Here is a 17496-nt window from a genome sequence, read left to right as displayed (position 1 = left end):
CAGAGCATGAGAGGGGGAGGGTCAGAGAGAGAAGGAGACACAGAACGGGAAGCAGGCTCCAGGCTCTGAGCTAGCTGTCAGCACAGAGCCTGACGCGGGGCTCGAACCCACGAATGGGAGATCTGACCTGAGCCGAAGTCGGAGGCTTAACCGACTGAGCCACCCAGGCGCCCCAAGAGCTGGTGTAGTTCTACCATGACCGGTTCTTCAGCTTCCTTCTAGGGTGATTTCTGTCTTAAAATAAATTGTAAACCATTTAGCATGCAATTTTCAAACATAGAAAACCAGAGAGAACAACACAGGGAACCCCATCAGTCATGGTGAACCCAAGGCCAGTCTCACCCCATCTTTAGCTCCCCGACTTTCTGCACCTCAACTAGATTATTTTGACACAAATTTCAGGCATGTTATCATTCCATCCAGAAACACTTCAGTAACCGATCTCTAGAATATAGAGTTCTTTTTAGTCTTTAAACGTAGCCTCAGTCATATTACCATACCTCAAACTTTTAGCGATGAGTCCTTAATATCATCCAAAAGCAAACCCGCATAAGTTCATCTTTGATTATCTGGCGCGTTGTTTTTTTTTTTTTTTTTTTGCAGCTTTTTTTTTTAAATCAGGATACAGCAAGGTCCAGATATTGAGTTTAACTGATGTCTTTCCAATCTATTGGTTTCTCACCTCCTTCCTTCCCCCTTAATCAATTTATGAAACAGAACAATTTGTCCTGCAGGGTGTCTTATATTCTGTATTTTGCTGATTGCTTTCCCTGACGTCCCCCTTTGACTTCTGGAACATCCTTGTTGTACCAGAAGCAAGCAAGCAGTCAAAGATTTCTGGGGTTGTTGGGTCAGAAGGGCACAGGGGCATTGGCCAAAGGTGGGCTATTTTGAGAATCCAATAAATAAGTGAATAAATAACTGCAGCAGAGTGACATCCATCAAGTGTGATAATAGCCACAGGTTCCTAGGAATGCTCCAAAAACAGATTCATTGGTGACCTTCCAAGGATGTTAAGGAAAGAATCACTTATTCTGAAAATAAATGAGGAAGGAAAAATAAAGAAGCAAGCATTTAGTCCACCTCTCCTGTATGAATTGCCTGTCACGGTCAATGATCCAGGAGAAACGATCCTGCTAATAAATGAAGAAGGAATGATACAATTAAAATATTTTCATTTTGCAACCACAGATGAATCGAGCATTAAAAAATAATTCTCATGGGCGGCTGAAATCATCAGTGAAGAGCTGGGTGGGATGGGGATTTTACAATGAACATATCAAGTCAATAGTATCTGTCAACAGATACTGTCATCACAGAAAGAGAAGCCACCAGGAATCATGTGCCCTTGGTGTGACACAGTAGGAAATGATCAGCCTGTCAAGTATTTATGCCAAAAAATTGAAACTGAACCTGATCAAGCCTTTATATGGAATTACGAGTTTGAAGGTAGTTTGTACTTTTAATAGTCTTTTTTTCCAAATTATTTTATTTTTCCCAAAATGAGTAACAAAAATCGTTAGGCATGTGTCAAACTTCCTGAAGGTGGGTGTGGTAAAAAGGTAGTGAGTGCTGGGTAAATGCAGGCCCCCACAATTATAAAACCGTTACATTCCTGAGGTTAGAACAGCCCTGAATATAAGTGCCTTTAAAATATTTTACTGTTACTGTGTTCAAGAAAATGGGGCGCCTGGGGGGCTAAGTCGAGTTAACGGTCCAACTGGGGCTCAGGTCATGATCTCATCGTTCGTGAGTTCGAACCCCGTGTCCAGTGTCGAGCTCTGTGCTGGCAGCTCGGAGCCTGGAGCCTGCTTCGGATTTTGTCTCTCTCTCTCTCTCTCTCTCTCTCTCTCTCCCCCCCCCCTCCCCTGCTCACACTCTGTCTCTTTGTCTCTCTCTCAAAAAAGAAAAAGAAAAGAAAAAGAAAAAGAAAATGATGTTAGGTCGGCAGCCTGTCATCTGACAGCAGAATCAGCCCATAATCCCTGCTGGTGGGAAAAAAGGGGAGTCAAGGCTCCCATAGGCCCTCGGTTCAGGGGTAGCTCTGCCACCCCCCACGCACCGGGTGCGGGTTTCAGGAAGTGTGGGCCGGTGTGGAAACGGATGTGGACACAGGTGGGCATGGGCGGGGCGCACGTGGGAGCAGGTGTGTGCGCGGGTGTGGGTGGGCGTGGGTGTACATGGGCGCTGCTGGCGGAGCGGTTGCTGGTGGGCTCGTGCCCCTCTCCCTGTGCTAATCCTGTTCATATTTATAAGCCTAGATTCCAAAATGCGGGTACCAGAGGCTTCCCCCCGTTTTCCAATATGGAAACTGTATTCCTGAGTAAGAGCACACGGGTTCGGGTATCCTTTGAACAGATAACTTCCTTACATATATTTGGAAAACCACAATTCTCTAACGTTAGCAGCTGGCTGGCAGTTCCTAACGCATTGCACATTTAATTGGAGGTATTTGGTATTCCGTTTCCCACTTAACACTGATACTTCTCTTTTTTATTTATCTCAAAGATCACATGAAAACACTTGAATTAGAAAGAATTAAATTATGATGCAAAAAGGATCTCAAGGTGCTTACACTAGAGACACTATAAAAATGTTTTAAGTACAGACAGGGTGAGGGGGCGCCGATTGGTGCAGGGGTGAAGCATCCCACTCTTGCTCTTGGCTCAGGTTGGTGAGTCAAGCCCCACGCCCGGCTCTACACGGACAGCTCGGAGCCTGCTTGATATTCTCGCTCCTTCTTGCTGCCCCTCCCCCATTCGTGCCTGCGAGTGCGCACTTCTTTCTCAAAATAATAAACTTAAAAATAATTTTTTAAGTATACAAAGGTTTAAAGTCCACTGATTCTTTAATTTACTTTCATTTTCAAATGCACACAATAGTAGCCAAATAATATGGTACAATTAATATTGGAAAAATCTTATTTGATTCCCAAATACAAGTCCCGTCTTTTCCTGGTCTTCTAAATTCTGCCACAACCTGATAAACTAGTAAGATCCAAGATGGATCCTGGCTTTTATCTTGGGTCTGTTTGCCATTTTCATGGAAAAATGGTAAATGTAATGTCCTCTTTTTTTTTTTTAAATGTTTTTTATTTATTTTTAAGAGACGACAGAGAGAGACAGAGTGAGCAGGGGAGGGTCAGAGAGAGAGGGAGACACAGAATCTGAAACAGGCTCCAGGCTCTGAGCTGTCAGCACAGAGACCGAGCTGGGGCTCGAACCCACGAAGCATGAGATCATGACCTGAGCTGAAGCTGGATGCTTAGCCAACTGAGCCACCCAGGCGCCCCTGTAATGTCCTCTTAATGTTAGTATTTAGCCTAGGTTCTGTGAATTCATTTTCCTTCCTTCCTTCCTTCCTTCCTTGCTTCCTTCCTTCCTTCCTTCTCTTTCTTTCGTTCTTTCTCTCCCTCTCTCTCTTTTTTTTCTTTCTTCGTCTTCTTCCTCTCTTCCTCCTCCTCCTTCTTTTTTCTTTTCTTTTCTTTTTCTTTCTTTTTCCTTTTTCCTTGGAGGTAGCATCAGATACACATTGGGGCCGAGTCCGGGCGTGTCTGACCAGTATCGGTTGAATCCTAAGGGCAGTTCTCTTGCCCGGGATGAAAAGTGAAGAATCGGCTCCCTGTTTTACCATCAGCTCAGGGCAGAGGAATTATCCGAAGCCTGACATTTACTACACCAGCAATCACAGATATTGCCACTGTGAAAGCCTTTCCAACAAAGCAGGAAACAAACAAACAAAAAACCTTACAGCAGTGTCTACGTTTCATTTCCAAAAGGGAGCTGTGAGGTGGAAATAAACACAGCCCTGTGGGATGCTATCAAATGTATTTAGCACAAGGGGGGAGGAGGAAACCCAGAAAAGCAAAGAGAACCATACACATAGTAAGAAGGGGCTTACACAGTGCAAGGTGCATCCAGAGCCAAAGTAGAAGTCAGCTGTGGAGAGCTGTTAAAGGTATGTGACTTTACCCAACCCTGTGGGACCCAGCCTCATGGGGGTACCAACTATGCTACAATCTCGAGGCAAATAACCCAGGACGGAGGGAAAGGGCAGATAAATCCTTCTATAGGTAGTATCTGTATATTTTTTTCCTCCTGCTAAGGTGCCTTACCCCTTATCTCTCTTCTTTAAAATAGAAGAAGAGGAGGGCCTGGATGGCTCAGTCGGCTGAGTGACCAACTTCAGCCCAGATCATGATCTCATGGTCTGTGGGTTTGAGCCCTGCATCAGGCTCTGTGCTGGCAGCTCAGAGCCTGGGGCCTGTTTCAGATTCTGTGTCTCCTTCTCTCTCTGCCCCTCCCCCGCTCGTGCTCTTTCTCTGTCTCAAAAATAAACAACCAAAAAAGTTTTTTAATAAATTAGAATACGGAGGGAAGTGGGGGGAAGCATTATCACTATGTATAGCGCTGTCCTTTCCAGCCCTTGTCTTTTACCACTTTGTGAGTTGGGTTTACACCAAAATAGTCTTAGTTACTTCAACCCACTCCATATCTTGTCATTGGATTTGTTTTGACAACTGCAAAGAAGGCTCTGCGTCCAACCAATACCATATTGTTAAAATGTCAAATGTATATTTCACAAGAGACTGTTGCTAAGCAATTTTGTTTCAAAGAGAAAAATGATCATTGGTCAAGGATCATCCTTGGCATGACATATCGGTACGCTGGATACGGTATCCCCTTATTCAAATTCATGGCCATCCCCTCTCCTTCTCTGCTTCCGGTGTTCCAGAGCACCTGCTAGGACTACAGGATGTGCTCCGAAGGTGTTTGCGAAGAATCAAAAGTTTCATAACTCAACTCATTCTCATTATAAGCAGTAGGCACAGGTGAGAAATTCTTGAGTACAAAAGAACACATTTAAAATTTCAGTTCTGCTAAGGTTGTGGGAGGAGAGAAAGGATTCTCCTAAACAAAATAAAACTTGTTCTGAAAAATAAATAGAAAGGGAACCCAAACCTGAAGTGGGGAAATGAGATCCGGCACCTGATGGAATGGGGCCTCCTTGTCCACGGGAGCTGGCGATCTTAATGGAACATAGGAGGTTAATTTATCATGTGTAAGTTTAAAATATAATAATGATGATGAGCTTGGAGTCCCTTTAAATAATTTACTGTTATGTCCAACTTCGGCTCAGGTCATGATCTCATCGTTCATAAGTTTGAGCCCCTCATCAGGCTCTGTGCTGACAGCTTAGAGCCTGGAGCCTGCTTCAGATTCTGTGTCTCTTTCTCTCTCTCTGCCCCTTCTCCACTCATACTCTGTCTCTTCCTCTCTCTCTCTCAAGATAAATAAACATTAAAAAAGTAATAATTTGCTTTTAACTGCACATAAGTAAATATTTATTGTGCTAATTAATTTTGTAATAAATTAGTCTTCATCTATGCCTGATGGTTAACCAGAACATTTTTCTTATTCGTGACAGAGCCTGATGCACTGAGATATGCGGGCTATGTTGAATTCTTTGACAAAGTCATCAACTTTTAGAGCTGGAAGGAATCTTGTAAATCTCATGCTCCAGCATCTTCCATTTATCCGAGAGGGAATTGAGACCCAGGGGAGAATGAGGACATTCACGAAAAACCAGGTGATCAGAGTGCTGCAGCCAGAGGCTCGGCTCCTGCCCTCTACCTGAGCTCAGAGCCTACAGTAATTATCTTTTTTCTTTTTTAAACCAACCTGTACACCCAACATGGGACTTGAACTTACAACCATGAGATCAAGAATCGCACGCTCTACCACCCGAGCCAGTCAGCGCATGTTATTATCCCATATTTATCACATTGGGGTTTTTTTCTCCCTTTTCAAAACTTTTAAAATAGAGATTTTAGGGCGCCTGAGTGGCTCAGTCAGTTTAGCGTCCAGCTTCAGCTCAGGTCATGATCTCACTTTCATTAGTTCGAGCCCCACGTCGGGCTCTGTACTGACAGCTAGCTCAGAGCCTGGAGCCTGTCTTCGGATTCTGTATCCCCCTCTCTCTCTGACCCTCCCCTGTTCGTGCTGTCTCTCTCTGTCTCTCAAAAATAAAAAAAAATATTTAAAAAGAATTTTTAAATACAGATTTTAGAGAATTTCTGAATAATAACAATAATGAGCAGCTACAGAATGTCCTCAGGTTCATAGAAGCATTTCAGACATGACACGTGTAATCATGATCCCTGATAAAGAAAAGATTTCATTTTTTGAGACCAATATATAAAGGAAGAAAAACATAAAAGGGACTATGTCAAACTTGCTCAGATCAAGCCTGCTTGTTGTAATCATATGCACCAACATAAAAAGATCAAACTCTACGGTAAAATCAAGATGTCGCTAAAGGGTGTAGATCATTTTCAAACTTTTATTCTTATACTATTACCCGGGACCCTAAAACAGACAGACGTGAAGCCGCCAGGCTTGACATTGAAAAAGAGAGTTCCAGCAACTCTGCCTCCTCTCCCTTTCCATATTGGTGCCTCTGTGGCACTATTGGGAAAATCGGCCATTCAAAGAACTTTCTAGAAATGGTCAGAATTCCACCCAGACCACGGCAACAGGGTGAGATGTGGGCAGGCTGTTTCATCAACTGGTTGACTCACTGCAGTGTGACAGGTAAGCTAACGCTCTGTGATGGCAAGTTTGAATGCACACAACTTCCCTTTTTTCAAGTTCTGTTAATCTTGGCGACAGGGTTTTAAACTGCAAGGTGCATGAAAATCACTGTGGAGGGCACTGAAAACGCCACTTGCCAGCTTCCACACCCTGGCGTCCTTTCCAGTGGTTCTGGGGTCCAGTCGTCCATCTGCACTTCCAGCAAGTACTTCCAGGGACCATGGACCCCTCTTTGAGAATCGCCACCTGGGAACATCTGACAAAATGCCTTCCATGTGGCACTTCCGTGGAATACCTATTCTCCTGAATTCACTTTAATTTTCATCATATTAATTTAAAAGAGGCTTTCTGTATTCAGGTCCTAGCAAATGGTTACTAATTCACAACTCTGATGATGTGTGTTAAGTTGGGGAGGATCTAAAGGCTCTGGACCGAAGGGAGAGATGTGGCACCTTATGGGCTTTTTGCAGGCAGGAACTCTAATAATTAACACGTGTTTCCTTTTTCCCACTAGTAAAGAAAAAATATAAGGAAACTTTCTTCCTGTATTAGAAGTTTTCTCTCTGAAATCAATGGTAAACATCATACCTAGTGGGAACCTCTATAGACATTTATTCAAATTTCTGAAACAGGGGCACCTTGTGGCTCAGTCGGTTGAGTGTCCAACTCTTGATTTGGGCTCAGATCACGATCCTGGGATCTGGCTCCTCACTGAGGGTAGAGCCTGCTTAAGATTCTCTCTCTCCCTCTCTCTCTTTCTCTCTCTCTCTGCTTCTCTCCCCCACTTGCTCTCTTTCTCTCTCTAAAATAAAATTTAAAAAATAGGGGACTCGGGGTGGTTCAGTCAGTTAAGCATCTGACTCTTGATTTGGGCTCAAGTCATGATCTCACCGTGAAGCCTCCAGGCTTGACATTGAAAAAGAAAGTTCCAGCAACTCCGCCTCCTCTCTCTCCCCATACTGGTGCTTTGTGGCACTATTGGTAAAATCGGTCATTTAAAGAACTTTCTAGAAATGGTCAGAAATGGTGAGTTCAAGCCTCAAATCTGGCTCTGCGCTGACAATGTGGAGCCTGCTTGAGGTTCTCTCTCTGTCCCTACCCCGCTCTCTCATGCATGCTCTCTCTCAAAATAAATAAGTAAACTTTAAAATAAGAAAAATTTAAAAAATCTGAAACAACTGTGTAAAATGTATACCTTCTTACCATATTATTCAATGTTGTTCTGGTAATTTTTAACCAAAGAGACAATGAAAAAATGAGTTTAATTATTCGAAGAGATTAAATTATCCTTTTCCCTCTCAGGTCCTACATCTGTGTAGTTAGAAACTCCATGACAATTGCAGTGCCTGGGTGGCTCAGTCAGCTGAGTGTCTGGCTTCTGCTCAGGTCATGATCTCGCAATTTGTGGGTTTGAACCTCGCACTGGGCTCTGTGCTGACAGCTAGCTCAGAGCCTGGAGCCTGTCTTCAGACTCTGTCTCCCTCTCTCTCTGATCCTCCCCTGCTTGGGCTGTCTCTCTCTCTTTATTTCTCAAAAATAAATAAAACATTAAAAAAAAAAGAAACTTTATGACAATCAACTGAAATGCTGTTGGAAAGAATAAGATAAACTCAGTAAAGTGACTGGTTCTAAAATCAATATTAAAAAATAGCTTTTCTACATAACCCAGATAGAAAATATAGTGAGAAAATATACAATTTAAAATAGCATCCAAAGAGTGTAAAATGTCTAGTTGTCAATAAAATAAGAAATGTAATGAACCTTTACACAAAAACCTGAGGTTTTCTGGGAGCACAGGCAGGGAGATTTGAATAAATGGAGAGGCAGATCCTGTCCCCAGAAGAAAAGATGTAATATTAAAACTCTGTCAATTCTTCCCAAATTAACGTATGCATTTAACAGCTTCAACAAAAAAATCCAAAAGCATTTCATTAGAAATCAGCCAAGTGATTCCAAAATCAATCTGGAAGAGTAAATACATGACAATATCCAAATGCAACAGTTACAGTTAGCAAGTGTCTCTTTTAAGGAACTTTGACATTTACTCCTTTTTTCTTTCTAACTTTGGAGAGTAAGACAGTGTCCGTTTAATTTTCATGCTGTGGTTGGGAAACTGAGACACAGAAAGGCCAGTGGTAAAAGGCTCCCTCCCCAAGTCCTCCTCTTGCGATTGCCATGCTTGCTCCCTGTGACCAGTGCTAGAATTCTCTAGTGCTAGATTTCTCTGTCCAGTCCCCTTCACATTTTCTTTCCATTTCACCAGATTTTCAATTCTTTTTTTTAATGTTTTTTAAATTTATTTTTGAGAGACAGAGAGAGAGACAGCGCAAGCAGGGGAGGGGCAGAGAGAGAGGGACACACAGAATCCGAAGCAGGCTCCAGGCTCTGAGCTGTCAGCACAGAGCCGGACATGGGGCTCGAACCCATAAACCATGAGACCATGACCTGAGCTGAAGCCAGACGCTTAACTGACTGAGCCACCCAGACACCCCCAAATTTTTTATTCTGAACCTGAATCTCCCCTGGAAATGATAAAGTTCCACCCAAGGACCATTACTTATTTCCTTCTGATGATGCTCTGCTCTGATCCTTGTTTCTTTGATGTTGGTTACTTGTGCCCCAGTCACTATTGTTTCTGGGTCCCTCAGATCACAGCCTGTTCTTCTTTTTAAGTCTGTATGTTTATATTGAGAGAGAGAGAGAGAGCACATATACACTGGAGGGACAGAGAGAGAGGGAGAGAGAGAAAATGCCAAGTAGGCTCCTTGCTGTCAGTGCAGAGCCCGACACAGGACTCGAATCCACAGACCTTGAGATCAGGACCTGAAATCAAGAGTCGAACGCTAGGGGCGCCTGGGGGGCTGAGTCGGTTAAGCGCCACACCGGGCTCTGGGCTGACAGCTCGGAGCCTGGAGCTGCTTGGGATTCTGTGTCTCCCTCTCTCTCTGCCCCTCCCCCACTCATCCTCTGTGTGTCTCTCTCAAAAATCAATAAAAGTTAAAATAATTTTTTAAAAAATGAGAAGAGTTGAACGCTTGACCAACTGGGCCACCAGACAAGGTGCCCTTGTAGCCTGCTCTTATAATCCTCTGCAAACGCACCCCTGTTCTTACCTGTCGTGTTGTCCTTAACTTAACTTTCCCATTAGCAGTTATGAGCAAGAATTCTGTGTGCTTTGCCTTGTGTTTAGTCACCCGAGCTCCCTTGCCTGTTTCAGCTGTCACCATGAAAACCTAGCTCACTGAAATATCCAAGTTTCTCTTTATCCCCAGAGAACTTGGTAATCACCAAGAAAAATGGCATATCTTACACAATAAAGTTTTAAGTAATGCTGCATTGCCAAAGACACTGAATATTCTAGCTGGATTTAATCCGTATCTGTTTGTATTTTAACAATAATGATGATAATAGGGGTGCCTGGGTGGCTCAATCAGTTAAAGGTCTGACTCTTGATTTTGGCACAGGTCATGATCTCACGGTTTGGGGGGTTCAAGCCCCGCAAGGGGCTCTGCACTGACAGTGCAGAGACTGCTTAGGATTCTCTCTCTCCCTCTCTCCCTCTGCCCCTCCCCCCACTCATGTTCGTGCTCTCTCTCTCTAACTAAATAAACGTCCAAAAATTACAGAATAATAATAATGTTTAAGGACTCACTGTGTACTAGCCACTGCTCTTGAAGCTCTTTAGCTGCATTAACTCATGATCTCAGCAACCCTATTTGCATTTATTATCCCCGTTTTACAGAGAGAGAGAGAGAGAGGATCGGAGAGGTATGAGCAAGTTGCTTAGGGGAAAAGCCAACAGAGGCGAACAGCCACAGCAAAACAGTTGCCAAAAGACGGAGCTGGCATATATTTGACCACATGCAGGTTATATATGGAGCAATTCATACCGACTTCAAAGCACCTTTAAAGGCAGGAAATTACAGATTGCAGTGACTTCGGAACTGTTATTCATGCAAAGTCCTGTACTAATTTCGCCCTGGGAAATCCCATCATTGGAGAGTAAGAAAATATATACCCAGGTATTCCGTGGGCCAAAGATCAACCATCCAGGAATATGAACATTTAAAGGACAAACATAGAAATGCGTCAGGCTTCTTTCTCTGTCCTAGAGAATGATTGCTGCAAATAATTCACAGGCAGCGCTCTGAGCCAATTTCATGAAACTGGTTGCTATTAGAAATCTTCCTGCCCAGCTGTCGACTGAAGTCCACACAGAACGGGCTGCTGTGACTCTCTGCCCTGCCCATCAACCTCGCGTCTTTCCCCTTCCCATTTACGAAGTGACGTGTGCCTTGTATTTGATGGCTGCGCAGTAACGCCCTCCTGCATGGATGGAAGGGTGAACGGACAGACCTCGTTCTTCATGATGTTCTTCTCCTGATTTGGGCAAAGGGTCGATCATCAGAATATATAAGAGGAGTGGTCTCTGAGTGCAAAGGAGCAGACCTAATTTGGTGACGGTAGCAGAAAGTGTGGCATGGGAAATGCTGATCGTATTACAAAGGAGGAAGGACAGAGCGCCTGGGTGGCTCAGTCGGTTGGGCGTCTGCCTTAGGCTCAGATCATGATCTCACGGTTCGTGGATTCGAGCCCTGTGTCAGGCTCTGTGCTGACAGCTCAGAGCCTGGAGCCTGCTTCAGATTCTGTGTCTCCTTCTCTCTCTGCCCCTCCCCTGATCATGCTCTGTCTCTCTCTGTCTCAAAGATAAACACATTAAAATGTTTTTAAATAAGTAAAACATTAAATATAATTTTTTAAAAAGCTATTTCAGGTGGAAGATGCGGTCAACTCCCTTGGGAGTACCTCTCCCAAAGTCGAAGCAGCAGTAGTTGAACGTGGCCGCCCCATCTCGCTGCATCAGAAGCGTGAGAACCACGCCGGGTGCTCGGGGTGGAGGATGAATAAATGGTAGTTGGCACCTCGGGCTGAACCAAACAAGGGAAAAGCAACTTCAGGCGAGTGAGGATGTGCCCAGATGGGTCTGTGCGGCCTGGGGTGGGCCCCTCTGGGAGGGGAGGCCCTGGGCTGAGTCTAAGGGACTTCGGCCAGAACTCCCAGTGGAAGGCATTTCCTTCAGGCTGCAAGTCTTGTTTGTTTTTTTAAAGTTTATTTATTTTGAGAGAGAGAGAGAAAGAGAGAGGCATGAGCAGGAGAGGGGCAGAGAGAGAGGGAGAGAGAGAATCCCAAGCAGGCTCTGCACTGTCAGGGCAGAGCTGGGTGGAGGGTTGTGGGGCTTGAACCCAGAACCGTGAGATCATGACCTGAATGAAGTCAGATGCTTAACCTACTGAGCCACCCAGGTGCCCTTGCAACTTGTTTTGAATAGCACATGGAATTGGTGGCATTTTCTTTACCTTCATCTCAAGCCGTTAGACAATTCATGAAGATCCTGTCAGATACTTAAAGTTATTGGGTTTTTTTTTAAGATTTTATTTTTTTAATGTTTATTTATTTTTGAGAGAGAAAAAGAGAGCACAGGTGAGGGAGGGTCAGTGAGAGAGGCGGGCAGATGATCCAAAGCGGGCTTTGCACTGACAGCAGTGAGCCTGATGCAGGGCTTGAACTCATGAACTGTGAGATCACAACCTGAATCAAGTTGGACACTCAACCAATGGAACCACTCAACCACCTTATTTTTTTAAGCTTTTAAATTGACATTTAAAAGGCTGATTGGGGGGCACCTGGGTGGTTAAAGTGTTCGACTCTTGATTTTGGCTCAGGTCATAATCTCACAGTTTGTGAGTTCAGGCCCCACATCTGGCTCTGGGTTGCATATGGAGCCTGCTTGGGATTCTCTCTCCCTCTTGCTCTGCCCCCACCCCTGCTCGCGCTTTAAACAAACAAACAAATAAACAAACAAACTTAAAATATAAAACGTTGGTTGATTATTTGATTACACTCTAAGTTCATGCACTTAAACTTACTAAGAATTTGAATTTTGCAACTTTATAGCTATGATCGCTTAGAGGAATATTTTTTAAAGATTTTATTATTTTTAAGTAACCTCTGCACTCAGCATGGGGCTCAAACTCACCATCCTGAAATCAAGGGTCGAGTGCTCTTCCAATGGAGCCAGCCAGGCCCCCCTGAAGAATTTTTAACTATTTTAAAATTATATTGGGGGGTATATGATCTCCGAACAATGTGCCTATTAAAGGTAACAAATCTCTTAAATAAAAGACAAATGAATGAAGAATTTTTTAAGTATTATGATCAGAAGGATGTTTGCCTTTGCTGAGGTGTTCATTCTGGCAAAAGTAGCAAGACAGGAAAATCTATCAAGGTGTCTTAAGAACCAAATGATAATAAATCACATTAGTTTGACACCTGAAACTTTGCAAGGCACTTTTGCATTTTTTTTTTTCTGTTTGGTACTGATGGTGATCTTACAAAGTGTAGGGGAGACTGCTGTTCAAATATGGGGCAGACCATACAAGTAATCACCTCTGCAGCCTCCTGACGCTCTCCTAAATGACATAAAAATAAACCTATGGGGCCAGAGAGAAGAAAAGAGAATATAACAGTGCATGAGAGGTAATAATACATTTTGTGAATAGAGCAATCAGATGAAACATGGTGACTCACATAAAAAGGGAGAAGCAATAGAAAACCCAGAAATAAACCCACAATTATATGGTCAATTAATCTTCGACAAAGAAGGATGAATATACAATGGGAAAAAGACAGTCTCTTCAACAAATGGTGTCAGGAAAACTGGACAGCCCCATGCAGAAGAATGAAACTGGACTACTTTCTCACCCATATACAAAAATAAACTCAAAATGGATCAAAGACCTAAATGTAAGACCCAAAACTATAAAAATCCTTAAAGAGAGCACAGGCAGTAATGTCTCTGACGTTAGCTGTAATAACATTTAGATGGGTCTTCTGAGGCAAGGGAAATAAAAGCAAAAATAAACTATTGGGATTATATCAAAATAAAAAGTTTCTACACACTGAAGGAAATAATTGACAAAACTAAAAGGCAGTCTACTAAATGGAAGAAGATATTTGCAAATGCCATATCTGTTAAAGGGTTAGTATCCAACATATATAAAGAACTGATACAACTCAATAGCCCCAGTACAGTTGTTCAAGCATATGACTCTTGATCTCTGGGTTGTGGGTTCAAGCTCCATGTTGGGTGTAAAGGTTACTTAAAAAGAAAATCTTTAGGGGCACTTAGGTGGCTCAGTCAGTTGTGTTCAACTCTTAGTTTCGACTCGACTAGTGATCTCACTGTTTGTGAAATCAAGCCCTGCATAGGGCTCTAGGCTGACATCTTGAGGTCTGCTTAGGATTCTTTCTCTCCTACTCTCTACCCTTCTCCCACTCATGCTCTCTCTCTCTCTCTTTCTCAAAATAAAATTTTAAATTAAAAAAAATAAAACCTTTCAAAAAAGTGGGAAGACATGAACAAATGTTTTTCCAAAGAAGACGTCCAGATGGCCAACAGACACATGAAAAGATGCTGAACATCATTCATCATCAGGGAGATGCAAATCAAAACTACAATGAGCCTGTCAGAATGGCTAAAATCAAAAACATAGCAACAACAAGTGTTGGCAAGGATGTGGAGAAAGGGGAGCCCTCGTGGACTGTTGGTGGGAATGCAATCTGGGGCAGCCACTCTGGAAAACAGTGTGGAGGTTCCTCAAGAAATTAAAACTATGATCCACTGATTGCACTTCTGGGTATTTACCCCCAAAACCAAAAATACTAAATCAAAAGGATACATGCACCCTTATATTTATAGCAGTGTTGTTTGCAATAGTCAAACTATGGAAGCAGCCCAAGAATTCCACGATTGGTGAACAGATAAGGAAAATGTGGTACAGATATACAATGGAATATTATTTGGCCATAAAAAAGAATGACATCTTGCGATTTGCAATGACATGGATGGAGCTAGAGAGTATTGTGCTAAGTGAAATAAGCCAGAGAAAGACAAATACCCTATGATCTCATTCACATGTTAAATTTAAGAAACAAGATAAACAAAGCAAAGGAAAAAAAGGAGAGAGAGAGACCAGAAAAAGACTCTTAACTGCAGAGAACAAACTGATGGTTACCAGAGGGGAGGTGGGTGGTGAGACAGGGGAATTTAGGGATGGGGATTAAAGAGTACGCTTACCATGATGAAAATTAAAAATAAGTAAAATGATTTTTCTTTAAAAAGGAAAAAGTGGGGGCGCCAACTTCAGCTCAGGTCATGATCTCGAAGTTCATGAGTTCAAGCCCTGCATCGGGCTCTGTGCGGACAGCTCAGAGGCTGGAACCTCCTTCAGATTCTGTCTCCCTTGCTCTGCCCCTCCCCCACTCATGCTCTGTCTCTCAAAAATGAATAAACATTAACCATTTTTTAAAAATAATAAAATAATAAAAAACAGAAAAGCACCAGATCAGAGGAGGGTGTGACGTGTTCAGACCTGCGATAGACCAGCACCTGCTGGCTGGGGCCGGCAATGAAGGAATTGGTTCAAAGTCTGTGATTTCCCATCATGCCACCTCCCCTTCTCCACACAGCCGGGCGAAGGCCTCTCCACCCTACCATACCCAGCCCCCGCTCCCAGAGGTCCAGAGGTTAATTTTGGAGAAATAGAAATGCAGAGGTCCAGACCCAGGAAGACCTGGTGTCCAGGAAGGCAGGGGTGAGTCCCTGGGCCAAAAGCTGAGGATCTGTGTGAATGTGCAGCAAGGCCGGGCCCCCTGCTCCCCCAGTGCTGTCACCCGCTGTATTTCCGGCCTCAGCCCAGCCGCAGGCAGAAGGAAGGCTCTCCTGGGAGAACTTGTTTGGCTAAAACATTGAATTGCTGGTCAGAACACTGACCCTGTCACCGTGTAGGGAAACAACATGACCATGTGTCGGCCATGTTTCCTTTCAGCTTCTTGGTGCATCACTGTTTAACGCACAAGGTCGTACAAGGATTTTTGGACATGCAAGTGAAGCCCCTGTGAAAAGCAGTTGGAGAACATGAAGGCAATACCAGAAATGGGGCCAAAAAACAAGACAAAACAAAACAAACCAACAAAAAACCCTTCAGAAACGAATTGGAGTTCTCCAAGAGAAAAGAAAGGATAGCAAATTTTTAAGAAGAAGAAAATTTCTCATAATACAAAAAGATGGGAATAAGAAAGAAGATTTTAAAACCTAAGAATTAATTTGGGTAACCCAATGGCCAACTAGGAGGAATTTAAAAAATAAAACAGAGACAGGAGAATGGAAGTAATTAATACATTCCTGGGATGGGAAAGGAGGCCTCTAGACTCAAAGGGCCTATCCAGGAAAATGAAGGAGAAGAAAATTTCCACCCAGTCCTATCTTCATACTATTTCAGAACACCAGAGATCAAGAGAAAATGCCAATAGTGATTCTGGTATAGCAGCAAAAAAGTGAAGTCTCACCATATGATTCTGAACCAGAATGGCAGGGGAAATCCTCTAGAATGGCATTGCAGGACCGCCTGAGTGGCTCAGTGGGCTGAGTGTCTAACATTGGCTCAGGTCATGATTTCGAGGTTCGTGAGTTTGGGCCCCACATCCTGCTCGTTGCTGTCAGCCTGTCAGCGCAGAACCTGCTTTAGATTCTCTGTCTCCCTCTTTCTGTCCGTCCCCTGCTTGCACTCTCCCCCCAAAATAAATAGATATTTTTTTTTAAAATAAAAGAATGGCATTGAAAACTAGAAGACCACAGAGCAATACCTTCCAAATTTTGAGGCAAAAAGATTATTTCAACCCAGAATCCTCTCCCTTACCCAAGTGTTAACCATGTGAGAGAACAGCCATGAAGGCTCTCAGCGGTTCCCCTTCCTGCGCCTCCTCCCTTAGGAAGCCACCAGAGGATGTGCGTCACCAAAATAAGGAGGGAACCCAAGAAGACATAGGGTACCAGAGTCAGGAGAAAAGGGGCCACTGCAGGAGAGAGGCACGGGGAGCTTCAGGGCAGAACTGTCCCAAGAGAGCCCACCCATCCATCGAGGCACAGTGGGCCAGGGGCTCCCGGAAGATGGAGTCCAGGGACAAAGGAAACAGATTGGTGATGTGTTCAACCATGCAGGGAGATCTTTGGGGAGGCTTTGCAATCCACTTGGGGACTGTGTCAGAAAGAATCGGCCATGATATGAGACACCGAAGGAGAGAGCAAGTGAGAAATTAGAAAGCGGATGTAATGGCCGAGGGTCATTGACTCACAGTTGACTCAACAGTGAACTGTACTTAGCGGGTAGTAACAATAAGGCGAAAAGAAGAGTAAATATTGGCTTAACCAAGATTTTGATATAACAAGGCTTGGGTGATTGACAAAGTAGAAATGGGAAGGAGGGCTGACAGACGAATAGGACACCTCCCATCTTTCAAAAGAGCAAGTCAAATTGTAACGTGTCTGAGGTGGACAGCCGTGTCAGCAAAGTGATCCTCCTGGAGTTATGAGTAGTAGGAGAAGGTTTTGCTGAAAGCAAGGAGAGAGACCACTCTTGGCACAGAGACGCTGAATGAGGAGGTGGGCTGGGAAGTGTTCTGGTTCCCACTGTCAGGTAACAAATTGCCCAGAACTTGGTGGCTCTCAACACCACGCTTGTCGTCGGCTCTCAACGGCTCTGCGGCTCAGGATTTCAGGAAGGGCTCTGCTTGTGGTTTGGGACACAGGGCTCTTCAACTGGTGTTATCAGATGCAGGGTATGGATTGGGGCCAGAGCAGCAGGGACCCCAGCCAGGCCTGTCTTCCTGGCCCCCTCTCCCTTTCTCTTCCTCTCCCTCCTTCTCTCTCTCTCTCTCTCTTCCCCTGTAGTCTCAGGGTTTCTCTATGGGATCTCTCCAGCTCTTTCTCACATGGCGGCTCAAGGTTCCAGAGGGGTGTGTCCTGTGAGAACAGGATGTCACATAACATCTGTGACAGCTACTT

The 17496-nt window shown here is 43.8% G+C and overlaps 1 long non-coding RNA gene across 8 annotated transcripts in view; it reads right to left on the bottom strand.

Moving 5' to 3' along the window:
- Nucleotides 1-121: 121 nt before the first annotated feature.
- Nucleotides 122-17496, bottom strand: part of LOC115287983 — a 33286-nt gene continuing 15911 nt past the window's right edge. For 2 of the 8 annotated variants that reach the window (XR_003906760.1, XR_003906764.1), the window contains exon 8: nt 122-230. This is a non-coding gene — a long non-coding RNA (uncharacterized LOC115287983). Of the gene's footprint in view, nt 235-6328; nt 6850-10393; nt 10974-11373; nt 11522-17496 lie in introns of those variants that run through there. The other 6 variants (XR_003906758.1, XR_003906763.1, XR_003906761.1 and 3 more) reach the window with 5 other exon arrangements.

Source organism: Suricata suricatta, chromosome 3 (assembly GCF_006229205.1).
Source record: "Suricata suricatta isolate VVHF042 chromosome 3, meerkat_22Aug2017_6uvM2_HiC, whole genome shotgun sequence".
NCBI lineage: Eukaryota > Metazoa > Chordata > Mammalia > Carnivora > Herpestidae > Suricata > Suricata suricatta.
The sequence above is the reverse complement of the archived record's forward strand: the minus strand, read 5'-3'. Positions and strand labels throughout refer to the sequence as shown.